The sequence below is a fragment of the Cibotium barometz genome, chromosome 8 (genome assembly GCF_041138505.1).
Source record: "Cibotium barometz isolate CiBa-2024 chromosome 8, ASM4113850v1, whole genome shotgun sequence".
Lineage (NCBI taxonomy): Eukaryota > Viridiplantae > Streptophyta > Polypodiopsida > Cyatheales > Cibotiaceae > Cibotium > Cibotium barometz.
Window position 1 is genome coordinate 60,294,427 of NC_141053.1, and position 16,075 is coordinate 60,310,501.

A 16,075-nucleotide genomic window follows, 5' to 3' on the forward strand; every position below is an offset into this window, starting at 1 on the left:
TCAAGGAAGAAGCCAACAAACCATAGGAAAAACTAGAGCAGAGTAGCTGACAGAGGTAGTAAAGGAAAAACTGATAGATCTGCACAAAGAAATCCACATAAGGGAAAAAAATCTTGACCAAGCAAGCCAAGTGGAGCTAGAGCTGCAAAAGGTCCAAACACACAGGCTTCATGAAGAGTTCTTGATAGTCAAGCAGTAGTTGGGATTAGCAAATCTGCTAGCTACTACAAACAATCAAGTGAACATCCTCTGTCAGCCAGCAGCTGGTAAATCTTCAGGAAGCACATCAGTGAGATAGCAGGCATAGGCGATAGAACAACTAAAGGCCAGAGCACATAATCTGGAATATGCTGCCTACTTCCTGGCCAAATTCAAACAACAATATGAAGAAGGAGGTTGGGACTTGCCAGTCAGTCCATATACAAGCTCAATGAATTCCTTTCATAAATACAAACCAAAGGATAGATCTGCATCCCACGCCCCAAGATCTTCATCATTAGTAGATCCCAAATGATGGTGTGCATTTGCTACAAGGTAGGACCAAGAAGACAGAGAGGCCCTGCATGCAGCTGGGTTCCAACCAAAGGATAGATCTGCATCCCAGGCCCCAAGATCTTCATCAATAGATCCCAAATGATGGTGTGCATTTGCTACAAGGCAAGACCAAGAAGACAGAGAGGCCTTGCATGCAGCTGGGTTCCAACCAAAGGATAGATCCGCATCCCAAGCCCCAAGATCTTCATCAGTAGATCCCAAATGATGGTGTGCAGTTGCTACAAGGCAAGACCAAGAAGACAGAGAGGCCCTGCATGCAGCTGGGTTCCAACCAAAGGATAGATCTGCATCCCAGGCCCCAAGATCTTCATCATCAGTGGATCCCAAATGATGGTGTGTAGTTGCTACAAGAAAGGCAAGACCAAGAAGACAGAGAGGCCCTGCATGCAGCTGGATTCTAACCCACATATACAAATATATACTACTAAATTATTCTTTCATTCTTTAAATTACCAAGAAGTGCATGCTGACGCACAGAGTTTTTGATATGATTCACCCCCTGGATAAAAGGGGAGGTTTAGGATATAATCCACAGGAAGCACACAAGGTACTGACATCAAAATAAAGGGTCGTCTAGTCAACCACCTCCACCCATCCATCAAAACTTTCGATCAACCTCTCAGTGTTGGCGCGCAAAGCCACCAATCGAGCCAAGTGTTGAGCGGACATGAGCCGATCGGTGAGACCTAAGGAACTGGCCAGAGAACACATGCCAACAATAAAAGGCTAGTACATTGACAGTCGTGTATAGACAGCATGCTGCACACATGTGCACCTATTGTAATCATATATACTTTATTGTGACAATTTGATAATAGAATGAGTCTTGTAATAGTAAGGACAACGGCTAGATGGGACAAGAAGAAGTTCCTTCCAAGATAGCAAAGAAGGAAGCAGCTAGCAGTTAGGAGATAGATATATAGAGGGATAGAAGAGAACATTAGGAACAGAGTTAGTATAAAGCAGAATAACATTGTACAAGTTTAATAGTAATACAAAGCGCTTGAGCATTATTTATTGTGTACTGCCTGAGTGAGTGAGAGAGTGAGTGAGTGAGTGAGAGAGTGAGAGAGTGAGTGAGTGAGAGAGTGAGCTTTTGTAGTTCTTTCTGCATTTTATGTTTAGGCTAACAGCTTGTGAGTTCTGAACCCATTGAGCTTAGGCATTGACATAATTACTTCATACCAGTGGTATTGTCTTGCCTATTGGATTGACCATGGACAACTACTTAGAAGTTCGTAACAATGGGACATAATAGGATAGACAACATTTTAATAGTTTAGGATCTCTAAGTAGTGGTTTCAACAACGTAATTTATGATTCTCAATTTAAGGTAACATTTTCAACCAGATTATCTACATAGGAGTCTGAAGAGCACTAGATTCAACAATTACTTGCTCTTACTTAAAAGCAGATATCCGGCATCATCTAGCATTGCCTCGGAATCCTTCTAAGGATTGGAATGCTAAATTTTGGATTGTCAAAGTTAGTAATCCAGTTCTTTAATTTAATTTTAGGATGGACCCACATCTAGGAAAGTTGAGGTGGATGTGGCCTTATGGGGTTTCTAGTAGACTTAGAACATGTGTCAAACTAGTTAAAGTTGTGCATGGTTTTAGATTGAGATCTTATTTTGAAATATGCCTGAATCCATTTCCTCATATGTTATTGTTATCAAATTCTTGCATGATGAGTTCCTTATTTCACGTGTCACACATGCTTTGAATTACGAGAAGAGTGATTTAAATGTTATTATTTTAATCGAGGGAATTTTCATGGATTGTTTTTATCACAATGTCATCTCAATTTATGATTTTCTTAACTCTGGTGATTATGACTATGTGTGCAAATTGATTTCCCATTGCAACAATCCTTTGTACTTTACTTTTGCTCCTTTAGATCTTTCAATGAAATGATTACAGATAAGACTACTTACTTGTCAAAGAAATCCATGGGTACTTTTATGTTTGTAGACAAGTTACCTTGGACATAATTTTGTACATTGAGCTAGCACACTTAGCTAATGATGATAGAGTTAAATAACCTGAACCCTAGCTCAGGCAAAACAAAAACTACCCATACTTGCAATATCAGCGTGTATTCTAGCAAGCCCAAGCATAGTACCTCCTCTAACTTTTTCTTCAACAGAGTAGGATATGTTACACTTCACTAAGAAAGTAAGGAATTTTAGTACACTAGAAATAATGAAGTTGAGAGAGTAGCTGAAAAAGCAAGAATAGTAGAGGCAATATAACTAATAAAATACTTTAGCAACATCATCTATTATTTTTTTGGATAAGGTAAATGCAAAGGTCATTCAAGCTGCTCTCATAAATACATTACACAGCATGCATCCTAGGTGGAAGCAAACATGGCTGCTCTACACAAGCTAAAATCAAACTTTGCAAACTTTGTTACGAGCACCTTAGGTACATCTAGCCAACTGTTCATACCATGTGGAACATAATCTTTTTCTTAGAGTTTAAACATGTATTAATGTTGTTGATTAGAGAAGCCCTTCAACGAGATGTGAAGCAAGCATATGCAAATAGAGAAAATACATAAGGGGAAATCTTAGAATTCTTGAAGAAATGCAAAGCTTTATGCTTTACAAGATTGAGTCTGTGGATTTGGTAGATTTGCAGTACAAGGGAGTGAACACATACTGAGGCAATCACTCTCCCTTGGACACAAAATTCTCAAACTCACTTTCCTACAATGTAGGATGTGTACACCATAGCCCTCTTTTCTAGTAGGTGCAATTATCTACGGTTTGCAACACTTGCATTGACCTTAGAGAAATGTGTTATCTATTCAAAAGAGATTGGATCATGCGTTACAAATGTTTGATTACATGTGTGAAGAGAATGCCTCTTCAGAGTATGCATTACAAAAGTTCCATGAAAAGATTACGTGTGTGTAAAGAGAATGCGTGAAGGTTGCTCGCATTCCATGTTAAGAGGTTATGTTTCCCTTTCAAACCTTGGGCTTAACGAGGAATTAGGATATAGCGACGAGGCCTACAAGCGGTTGACCGCGCCACATTGCGTGCGGACCTGGCCGATGTTGCCCATCTTGATCATGGCTGCTGCAAAGTCCCGAAAGAAGGTGGCCTGGTTGTCGGCGTAGCCGGTGACCTGGTCGTGGGTGGCTCCGGGCGTGGAGTAGAGCACCTCGTCGGAGTGGAGCAGGCCCCGGCCCTTGAGGAGGTTGGTGTAGTAGCGGTTGTCGAAGAGGGTGGGAGTACCCACATCCAAGTTGACGAAGGCGCTGGAGGCAGAAGGGCACTGGAGGAGCAAGGAGTCACGGTAGGACGAGGCCAGGGCCGTGGGGTCGTCGACGATAGTGGGCGGCTGCAAAAGCGAGAGCTGAACGTGGCGCAGTTGGCCTTGCCGATGGTGTGGCCTCCGGACAAGGCCACCATGTCGCTGGCGGAGAGGCCCACGGCGGCGAAGTTGGCTACCAGATCGCTGACGTTGAAGTTGAAGCCGGGGAGGAACTGGTTGGCGAGGGAGCGGTTGGCGGAGAGCCCGTCGCGCCGTCCCAGAAGCACGCGGTAGAAGGGGCCGCCACTCACAAGGACGGAGTCGCGGGCGGCCATGGCCAGCAGCACGTCCGCACAGGAGACCACTCCCGGACACTGGCGCTCCAGCGCGGCCTTGATATCGTTCACCACGTGGAAGCCCCGGAGGGAGTTGTTGTTCGGGCGGGCCTCGGGCTCCCCCTCCAGGACGCCCGGGATGCTCTTGAGCAGCAGCGAGCCGTCGCAACCCTGCACGAAGCAGTCATGGAAGTGGAGGCGCAGCAGCGAGCCCGCCATGTGCGCCTCTGTGGCCACCGCATTTTGCACCACCTCTCTCACAATCGACGCCGCATTGGGACAGCTGCGATCGTAAAAGGCGACGCTTAGACCAGCTGCGGGGCCTCTTCCATGCGCGGTGCTCACGCTGATGATGAGCGACCAGCTGCAAACTATAAGTGTGAGGATCAGAGCTATGAGGCTCGCTGAGTGCATCTTCTTGAAGCAAAGGACGAAAGATGAAGCTTAAGGAAGTGATCTGTGAGTGGGCTCTGCTGGTAGGAGGATGACAGATTTACACTTGGGCGCAGGAGAGTTAGAAAGAGATGTTCCAAAAGCGGACCCTGAGTCTCTTGCCTTTATACCTTCACCTCAGCTCCATGTATGATGTGGTGGAAGCAGTCAGTAGCGCGTGCATGTCCAAATCTATAACTTAGACGGGTGCCCAATTTAGACGGTGCCCAATGCCACAGCCTCCCAATCCACAGCTATTCCTCAAGAAGTTCCTCAAGCACAACCTAAAAAGGAACTCAAACACCTCGACAACTCCTCATCGACCACCTTCACCACAGGAGATGACTGCATACTCAAAAGCCTCAACATCAAAAGCCACTCTGCAAGAGACTCAAGCATCATCATGAGCAATGCCCATGAGTCTCAAAACCGCAACCTGAGCACCAACCAATGTGAAGGAGGGCCCAAAACCTTCCACTCCAACCAAAAAGAAAACTCCACCACGAAAGACAAACTCAAGCTATCTTAATTGTATCAAAATGTGGGTGGAAAGGCATCTCCTTGTAGCTCAAGGCTACTACGAAGGTGCCAATCCAATTTGGGTGCCTCGACAATCAAAGCCTCTTCCTTAATGCAAAATTCAGAGGCCAACGAAGAATAAAAGTATTCCATAACATTGACGTCGACAACTCAACAGGCATGGGTACCAAAAAGATTACTGCAAGCACAAGGGTACAACCAAGGTAATACCAAAGCTTGGATTCCCAAGCGCATCAAAAAATCACCCAAGCCTACAGAAAGAAAGAAACCTCAACACCAAAAGCATCAGCACCAATTCATAATACTCATAAAAGATGGGTGCCTATGCACGTGCTTCAGGAACAAGGGTATTATGATGGTAATCCCATCATATGGTTGCCAAGATCAAACAAAGGGAGAAACACTTCACCTAAAGTTTGACAAGAATGGAGACCCAAGCAATACCACAAGCAACCCACTCAACCCTGCTCGTGCATGTATCACATACACAAGAGCTTGCTTGTTCAGTCAACCCCAATGGCAACCAACCAGAAGCCTTACCTATTGCCTCGACAACAATTGAGCCACAAATTCAAGAATCAATACCCACGTCTGCAAACAGAGACTTATGAGCGCATCAAAGACAAACTCACAATTCTCTTTTCACCCCTCTGGTGGATGAGAAGCATGAAAGCAAAAGATACATGGTAGACATAAAACCCTATTCTCTCAAAAAGGAGAGTAGCCATAAGAATCTGTTGCTCGCAAGGTGGTACAAAAAAAGAAACAAGAAAAGAAATAAGAAAGAAGAAAAAATAAAAAATAAAAAAATAAAAGGGAGTAACAGTATGGCCTACCTATAAAATGGTAGAATATCACAAGAAACTCTCTTCACTAGCCAATACATTTTTGTTAAGCTTATAGCTTACTATTCTTTTGGCTAAATTAATGTAGCAGCGGTTCCATGAGTATGTTAGAATTAGCTTTAGGGTTGTAACAATGCACACACACAAGATAGAGGAGCTTGAGAGCACACAAACTCACTAGATTGGAATGAGCAAATGTGTTCCAGATACAAAAGATAGTTACACACCCCAAAATGAGTAGATAAGAGGGTGTACATACGCACAGGGGAAACAACCTCCTAGTGAGGAAAAAAGTACCTCGGCGGTCCTAAGTGTGTTCACACACATCACTGCCATATAATGCTACGAATCCCCCCCTGGAGTGATGATATGAACATGTACAAGGTATGGCTGATCAATCCTGGAAAGGCAGTAAGCCCAAAGCTTTACGAAAAACTTTGAACTTTTCACGAGAAAGAGCCTTCATGAATAAACCTACCATGTTGTCATGTGTAGGCACATATACCAAGCTAATCTCTACTACAGAGAGTCTTTCCCTGACATAGTTGAAAAGATGCAGGGGAGAAGAGAGCTTGAGCTCTTGCAAGCACACACACACTCACAAACCCTAAAAGAGAACACGCAAGGTGAGAGGTTGAAAATCTTCTTCTTCTTCACACAACACTCAACACACCATATACAAAGATAAGAGTGCACACATATGAAAAGGTACTCAACCAAATACATACTAGGGTTCTCTATAGTGTGAACCCAACTAAATGAGCTGGCGCTATAACTACGCCAATCTCTAGAATGGATGTCACATAGCCTGTCATCCCACCCGCTGGCCGCATATCACCCATGATCTCACCAACCATGCCAGTGGTGTAAGTGTGGGGCCTATCCCCCAGGCGGGTCATCAATGTGTCCACCGCATATCACCCATGATCTCACCAACCATGCCAGTGGTGTAAGTGTGGGGCCTATCCCCCAGGCGGGTCATCAATGTGTCCACTGCCTCACTAGATGAGCTCGATATCTCAACACTCCCCCTCGAGCTCAACTCCATCTCATGTACACCAAGCAAAGCCCTGAATCTATGGAGCTTCTCTGTACCTATGCTTTGGTGAAGATGTCAGCGACTTGATCCTGTGTGCTGACATAAACAAGGTCAACGTCTCTTGCCAAAACCTTCTCTCTGACAAAATGGTAGTGGACCTCTATATGCTTCGTGCGAGCATGAAAAATTGGGTTCCTAGCCAACTGTATACTGCTAATGTTGTCACAAAAAATTATAGCTTGTCTATCCACCACTGATAGACCCAGATTTGCAAGTAGCTATCTCAACCAAGCTACCTCACATGGTGCCATAGCAGCACCTCTCTACTCGGCCTCTGTACTAGATAGAGCAACTATAGGCTGCTTCTTGCTGCTCCAAGTCACAGCAGCACTCCCCAAAGAAAATATGAAGCCACTAGTAGATCTTCTATCTGAGATACTACCAGCCCAATCAGCATTTGTGTACCCATGTACACATATCTCTGTCCCAGTTTCATATCATTCAAAATGTCATCCGGACTCTCCGTTGAAGACCATCTAGTCAACCAACAAGATCCAATTTCAAGTTCCAGTTCACATAGATAATTCCTTTGCCAGACCATCCATATCTTCCTCGACATATGCATGGGTGTCCTAGCAACCCGCGAGCCCGTGCATTGCCTCATCAGAACCCTCTAGGATCCTCCTTAGCTATCCTAGCACTTTACTCAGGGACCACTTCGTCAGTCCTCGCCCATCGTTCCAAAAGCGTACCATTTTAACCATACCGAGGCTAGTCAAGACCTTGGCAAGACGTCCTTTGACGACTCCCCACCAACTGTTGCAACGTAACTCACCTTAGTTTAAACCATAAGCCAAATGATTCCTCCAGCATTCTGGCGTAAGACAGTCCTTTTCAAAAATAGAGTTTCTATGCAAGTAAGAATCTCCTGTTGAGTTTAATTTCACAAGACCCTTTTTCTCAAAATCCAAACTTTCTTAATGAAGATCACAAATCTCATATTTTGGTAATCCGCCCATCAATTACAATGAATTTCTAACTTATTTCTCAATGATTTGGGGTCTAAGGGAAACTTCTCTAAATCAGTCTCGGTAATCCATTTTTCGAGTGAAGAAATAGGAATGGTCACAAGGTTTTGCTTATTTTCTGATTCAAAAGATGGGCAAGCATCTTACTAGCCCACCTTTCTCACCCACGTGGTCATGGTCTAACCCTGAATTACTCGAATTTAATCCTAGATTTGTTTCCTAAGGATTTTTTTCTATTTATCTGATAAATTAACTGTGATTTCCAATCATAAGGGTAAAATCCAAAACTATGAAAATTTATTCTTTCTTGGCCACAATAGAATTATAAATAGTTCTATTCGAGAATAATGGAAATTAACGAGGATGTTTCTTTTTCTAATTGATAAAATATGCATACACCATTTTATTGAATTATTCTCATAGAAATATTCTAGAATATTCTTTTCTCCATTTCGAACCTCAACATCACATACCCTAGATTATCTATGTAGAATTATGGTGAAACCTTCTCTTTTAACACCAAAATTAATTTATGCATTTTCCTAATTAAAGTACGATGAAAATTAATTTATGCATTTTCCTAATTAAAGTACGATGAAAATTTCTCTTTTAAATAAATAAAAATACCCATGTATATACATATTTTAAAATATGCCAAAAGTTCCTCTTTTAATATTTAAAATGTTTGTTCCTAAAATATCATGGAAATTCCTCTTTTTGCATCTAAGTTTTTATGCATGTACATATATAAAAATAAATATAACAAAAATTTCTCTTTGCTATATTTGAACAATTATGCATAAATACTATAAAAGTATTTTCCATAAATATAACAAAAATCATTCTTTTAGCATAAAAATATTTATGCCTATAATATAATGGGAGTTCCTCTTTTTGCATTATTAAATTTATGCATAAAATAAGATTCATTTTTTTAATGAAAATTTTTGCCATAGCTTCGTTGCAATTTCTAAGAATGCTCAAATTTCTACTTTTAGATAAATACTCATAATTATGAAATGTGGTGGGAATTCTTCTTTTAAACTAAAAATTTATTATGCATACATAGCATAATTATAAGCATAGTTATAATTAAACCTCTAGATTATTCTTAAAATATCCATTCATTATTCCTATATGAAAATACTGACAAAAATCTTAGCATAACTCTCTTTCAACTTAAAATGAATTAATACGATTTTTCTTAATGCTAAACAAGCTTAAAAGAATTAATCATCATTTTAACTAGAAATCATAAAAATACTTAATCTTCTTCTCTAGCTTGTCAAGCCAAGAGTTTTGATTACAATAATGAGATTAGCACTATGATCCATCCTTGTAACAAGGATCTAACCAAAAAGATAAGTAATCTTTCAGAAAGAGATATTTACTAAATCAAAAATATTAAATTTAAGCATAAAAGATTAGCATTAATCCAATTAAACATTATGAATCACTAAAAACTTGATTTCAAGAAAACACCATTGATTAAAAAAGCTTCCCAAGCATTAGAGAGGTTGGGAAGAAGATTACCATTGAAAAAGATAGAAAAAAGTCCATGGATTAAGGCTTACCCTTGGTTTTTAGCTTGATTCTTTTAAAAAGAAGTGAAGCCCACAAGGGAAATCTTGGCCACCAAGATGGAGAGGGTAATCTCCAAGAGAGGATGGAGATTTGTGAAGCTCCAAAGCTTCCCAAAGTAGAGGCAAAATAGAGGGATAATAAAATTACACTAAAACGAAGATAATATTGGCATGTAAATACACAAAGATGAAAATACAAAGGAATGAGGGTCTATTTATAGGTTAGGAAGGCCACTAACCAAGTCCAACTCGGTCCTAGAGGCTTCCAGCTTCAGCTTGATCCAGTTTGGACAAGATTTGGACCAGTTTGGCTCACTTTTTGATCCAGTTTGCAGGAGGAGAGAGGAGAGAGGAGAGATGAAATATCTCAATTTTTTTGAATTAAAAATGCAAGGTAATCATTTGAAATAGACGCCTTCTTCATGAGTCCCATCCCTCCTTACTGAGGTATCAAAAATTCATTTTTAACTAATAAACCTCAATTTTTAACTAATAAACCCAGTACTTAGTCAGCTCTTCATCTTATGTGAGCATTTACTCATTTTTGGGGGATTTTCTTTTTTTCTTTGTATTTTTGTCATCCTAACACTTGGATTAATCCTATTGGCCCTTTAGAACCTTATTTGGACCTTAATAAAAAATTTCTAAAAATGTGGACCCTTAGGCTAAGGTCTCTAATACACATATTCAATTAATTTCTAATGCACATTGGAAAATTCTTTTTGAACTTCTATTTTAGGAAAATTTATTAGGAGAAACTTTGTATCCAAAAATATCTCAAATTTGTATTATCTCTCTCTAGAATATTTTCTCTCTCTAGGCCAAAAACAAGGGAAAACAATGTTTTCTTGCATTCTGAGATGGGGATGATTACAGGGGACTGAGATGAGATCTTATACATGTTTGAGGAGGAACCTTACAGAGATGAAGACAATGAATATATGAATCTTCTATGGAATTTATTTTTTGTCTATTCTTATGTATTATATTCAAGGCTTTTGCCTTTAACAATAGCTGGTCCAGAAGGTTGTCTCCATCATGTATTTAAAAGTTTGGAGCTGCCAATCAGGCATCCACATAACTCATTCATAGTAGCCAAATAGCTTCTTGAGAGTGGGCTCTTTGTTGATTTCAAAGGCAAGGCCTTGGGCTCCTTCGCAGCAGCAGTAATGGTTCCATGTTGGGAAGGACTCCAGCAAGGTGATGATGAGGTATGTTAATCACTCTGGTTAACATGACCTTTCACGTGGCTACTGTACCTCCTTTATAACTCATCTTTTTGTAACCGCGCTAAGCACTATTTGTAAAAGAGACATGGGATGACCGAGCTTACAACTTGTGTAATGCTGGTTATATACTTAGAGCTAATTAAACTAGGAAGAGTAGTTTTGGGCCCCCATTTGTAATTGGGCGGCCAGACATTGTAAATATGAGCTTATGTATATAAGATCACTCTTCATGTTTGCATTTTTATTTAATCATTCAATTAATCTCATTATCTTAAACCATGCATTGTAGGTATCAATTGATAAGTAGCTAGAGACTAGCTCTAGCTCCTTGTAAAAACAAAAACATCAAAAAACCCAGGAAAGGTGCCTGATTCATCTACTGATTAGAGAGGTTCCCAAGCAAAACTGCATTCTGCTAAGCTTCTCTTAGAAGCGCACGTCATGGCAAGTTCAAGGAATGCCCGTTCCAACTCTGGAACATCTCTGCCTTCCGCGTGCAACCCAAATCTGGTAGATTTACCGCCTAAATTTGCCACAAGAGAATTAAAATTAGTCTAACTGCAATTAATTGGCCTCATGTGAATTGAAGTGCATTCAAATTAGGAGAATTTTATACTGTTAGAGTGGTTGTTTGACCTGCAACCATTAGGCTAGTCAAATTTAAAAATTCCATGCCTAATAGCACCACGACCGTATGCTCCGAAGCACATGTCCGTTCCAAGGATTGTCATGCCCGTTTGCTCCTCATCCTACAGTGAATGCCCATTTGAGTTCCCTTTTGCAACTTGCCACGTCCGTTCCACTCAGCCTATAAGCTTGCATGTCCGTTCCTTCTCCTCCTAGAGAGCGAACACCTGTGCCACCCACGATACATTTGTTCCTTCCTGCCCCGATGCGAATGCCTGTTCCATTTTGCAATCTCATTCCAAACATCCGTTCCTTCCTACCCCAAAGCGAACACCCGTTCTATTCCATGCCAAAAGCAAATGTTTGTTCCTTCTCTCACCGAGGAGAAAATGCCCGTTCCATCTCGATTTCTTCAAAGCGCATGCCGTGCCAGTCAAGCAACACACATCCATTCCTTCTCCTTCTAAGAAGTGAATGACCGTTCCACACTACATCCAACTTTGAACGTCCATTCCTTCTCTTCCTTAGAAGCAAACGCCCGTTTGCTCACAAGCACACAACAGTTCCTTTTAAAAAAACTTTCCTTTACTAGAGGGGTTTTGTATAGTACTTCTATATTTCCATGCACCTACGCAGGGAGGTTGGTGATAAATAACCCTCTCTTCGACGAAGTGAGCTCTCTAGATGCTCCTTCGCAAATCATATTAGACCCATCGATAAATACTGCATGGAGTCAAACGGTTCTCACCTTTCATAGTACTAGCTAGAGCGAGGACCTCCCCAGTAGCGGATCAGGGACTCCCCCAGACCCTGAGGCAAGAGAGCCCAAACCACAGTGTATGGATAGACCATCTATCTCTAGGAAGCATCGCTCACCTATCTCTCCAACTCATTCTCAGCAAAGCCTTGCATTATTGAGGCTTCACAATTTTATCTTGGGAAACAGAAAGTCCATAGAACCGCAACCTAGGGTGAGAGATATGGATCAACCTCAAGAAAATGGGCCCACTCCATCTTTACATCAAAGATCAGAAGTCTACCATAGTGAGAGCCATCAGTCTCAGACTGAGCTACCAGAATGGAGAGCCATACCTGTCTCAGGGGTGGCAGACTCATTCAGGGCTCAAGAAACCATATCGGATGAAGAACCAAGTTTATCTTCCCAAAGGCTTGAGACATCATACAAAAGAGAATGGGTCTACTTAGGCCCATTACCACAACAGGGCCCACCGGTCTATGAGTAGTACCTACCTCAGGGGGCACACCCCCAATGTACCAAAACGGGACCATGGGGGGCCACAACCTAGTCCTCCTAGAGGGCAAAGACCCCCACTACTCTACTATCCACCCAATCCCACTCCTCCACAAACTATTCCCCAACCTACACCACTTGTTTCCGCATGACAAGGCTGACACCTGAAATGTTAAGGATTGCCATGGAAATAGGGAGGGGGTACCCATTGGCATGACTCCCCCAGCACCAATTCAACCTGGGTAGGAACAAACCAAACCAGCAAACATCTCGAAGTTGATCATGAAGTTTGATGGGATAGGTGGTCCCATTACTCACTTGGAGATGTTTACTAATTAGATCTGCGAAGCATTTGGCCATATACATGATCACACTAAGATAAGTGCCTTTAGCCTTACCTTGGATAGCAAAGTTGGCCAATGGTTTAGATCTCTGAAAGCAAAATATAAAACTTCCTTTGATTCTCTTGTTGATATGTCAAGCTCAACATGAGCTGACACCCATGAGGAGCCGGCATAATCGTTCGACATTTATATCACTGGGGGTTGCTAGCACCGACATATCTTCACCAAAGATTCTACAGCTGGACTACATCGACTAGTCCACATCTACCCACTCCTCTTAGCATGTTCACATTATGGACCGCTTGTATTATGGACCGCTTGTATATACTCTATTATGTGTGTTAGTCACTCTATCTTCTTGGTAGATCTTTTTTGTTGTGTGAAGAAGAAGAAGAAATTTCAGCATCTCACTTTGTGTGTTCTCTTCTAGGGTTTGTGTGTGCTTAAAGAGCTCAAGCTCTCTTCTCCCCTGCATCTTTTCATGGTATCAGAGCCTGGTTTATACTAAGGGCTGAGCATCAAGCAAGAGAAGCATAGGAAACGATATGAGGGTAAGAGCTTCATCTACTCTTCCCCCTTTGTGTTGGCTACTACACCCTTGTCGGGAGCTCTTCGGGAGGCACATGCAAACAAACTCCGATTGAGGAACTTTCTTCATGAGAGGAAAGCTACAAGGCAGCTATATTGTCTTATTGGACTCCATTTTTCAGGCTAAAAATGTGTTTTGGGCGCGTCTGGACCTCCCTTTGTCAATTCGCCACCAGCAGGTGTTCACTGTTGAAATTAGAGCAATGTGATGAGCTATGGTGGATCAAATACTAGAATCAACATCATTAACAAAGTGATTATTTAGCAAATATTTAAGACGTGATTAGTGAGTAATTAGTAAATAGCTTAATGTAGGCATGGATAATAAAAAACCAGCAAATTCTCATTAGGCTAATGCCTCAATTTACAGAGTTTACATCCAAGCATCTAATCCCACTGATTTCTCCTTGATTCACTCCACCTCTCCGAGAATATCTCCACCTCTTTTGCTTGATTCTCTCCACCTCTCCGAGAATATCTCCACCTCTCCCAGAATATCTCCACACTTCCTAAATCTTCTCATGCTACCCTTTATTCTCTCCCAGTAGATTCTTCTCACCTTTTCACAGGTTCTTTCACATTTACACATTCTCTTTTATAGCCTCTAACTAAGGGCTTGTTCCTGCACACACCCTATTCACTTGTATATTTCAACACCTCCGCTCAAGTGAATACTCCTAGAACACCTAGACCCTATACCAAGTTTCCCTCTTACTTGATAGTCCGCGAGCGACCAGTGTCTAGCACTCCTCCCCTCAAGTTAACTTAGCACACCTGGACCCTGTACCAAGTTTCTCTCTTACTTGATAGTCCGTGACCAGTGCCTCAAGTCCCTAAACTCATAGTCCTTGACACTCTCTCTCTCTATGTGTTCGAGGCTTACTACAAGTGCCCGTGACCTTGACTAAAGTGCTCACACATACATCTACCATGTGGCCTACATCATCGGTGGCTCAAAGGTGGTTTTACTTTGTTGGGGCAGGTTACATTAGGTTGTGGGGTCTCTCTCTCTCTCTCTCTCTCTCTCTCTCTCTCTCTCTCTCTCTCTCTCTCTCTCTCTCTCAGAGATTTTAATATGGCTCCTCACTCTTTGGAGCCTCACATCTTCTCTTGTCTTCAGTCTTCTTCGCGTGGCAGCTTCTCTTCACGCGTCCATGTATTCCTCTTCTTTCAGTATTCTTGTGGTAGCTTCTCTTCTCGTGTCCATGCCTTCCTTCAATTCTTCCTTTAGATATTCTTCTCGGTGTGGATCCTCTTCTTGGAAAGAGATGTTCTTCTTCTTTCACGGGGCTGGGGCCATGAGCTTGTCCGTCAGGTCTTCTTGCTCCATGTGAGCAACATATTTAAATGTTTTGTTGACAGTTCTTTTGGGCTTTTGATGTTTATCTTGTGTCATTATGCAATGCAAACCCAAATCTATGCGGGAGGTCTTACCTCTTGTCTTATTCTCGACAAGAGTAGTGTCTGGTCCCATTTTTACACTGATGTAATGTGCCCAATTCATAATGCGTATAGCATTCATTCTTATGCACATTCCCAAATGCAACTCTAGCTGTGAATAATCTTGAATTTGAGTGAGATTTACAGGTATTAACCAAGGGTTAAATGCAAAATGATGATTATCACAATTTTATCAGCACAATTTTACCAGAAATTACATTAAGTCAAGGATAACCAATTTGTACGGAATGGTTGGAGTATCAAACCAACTCCGAATTGCAATATGAAGTTATAGGGATCTGTATCAGATACCTAATGGCTAATTTAAACCCTCAATTGTACCAAAATATAGCGATTAGTATTGATTAATCACTGATTATAGCAAATTAATCCTCTATTTTATGGTGAGTTAAAAAATAACTAAAATTTTTTAGTGATTAATCAGTGCTAATGAGTGATTTTGATTAATCAAAATTTTAGTTATTTTTCCAAACAGAGTATGCGGGGAGTCTAGATTTGGTGCCTTAGACTTCAAATGAGCTCAAATGCTTTCAAGGCCATCAATAGCAATGAGTCTAGTAGAGGATTAAGCCAATAAACACAAGATTTGACCAAATATTGAATGCTTAATCTCTGTTTTACCAAAGTCACCTGCAGATTTGATGAAGAGCTTGGATCTCACTGTAGACTTGATCAAATCAATTTCGGACTTCACCAACTTGTAGAGCATGCTTGAAAACCCCTGGAGCTATGAGGAATTAGAGCAATTTGATTGAATGAAGACAAGATCTGCAAATTTTTAAAAAAAATTGTGCTGCATAAAACCGGGATTTCTCCTTCGTCCGGCAACGGTTTGCGCTTCTCTTTCAACTGGCTAGAGCACAACGATGTTGGCTATGTTGGGCTAGAAGGATTTGGCCTAATGTTGAGTGTGCAAGGAGCTAGAGCTCCTCCACCAGCTGGGGGTACAGA

The 16,075-nt window shown here is 41.4% G+C and overlaps 1 pseudogene; it reads right to left on the reverse strand.

The window, feature by feature from the left end:
- Positions 1–252: 252 nt before the first annotated feature.
- Positions 253–4,390, reverse strand: LOC147636505 (peroxidase P7-like; annotated as a pseudogene).
- Between the last annotated feature and the right edge of the window lie 11,685 nt (positions 4,391–16,075).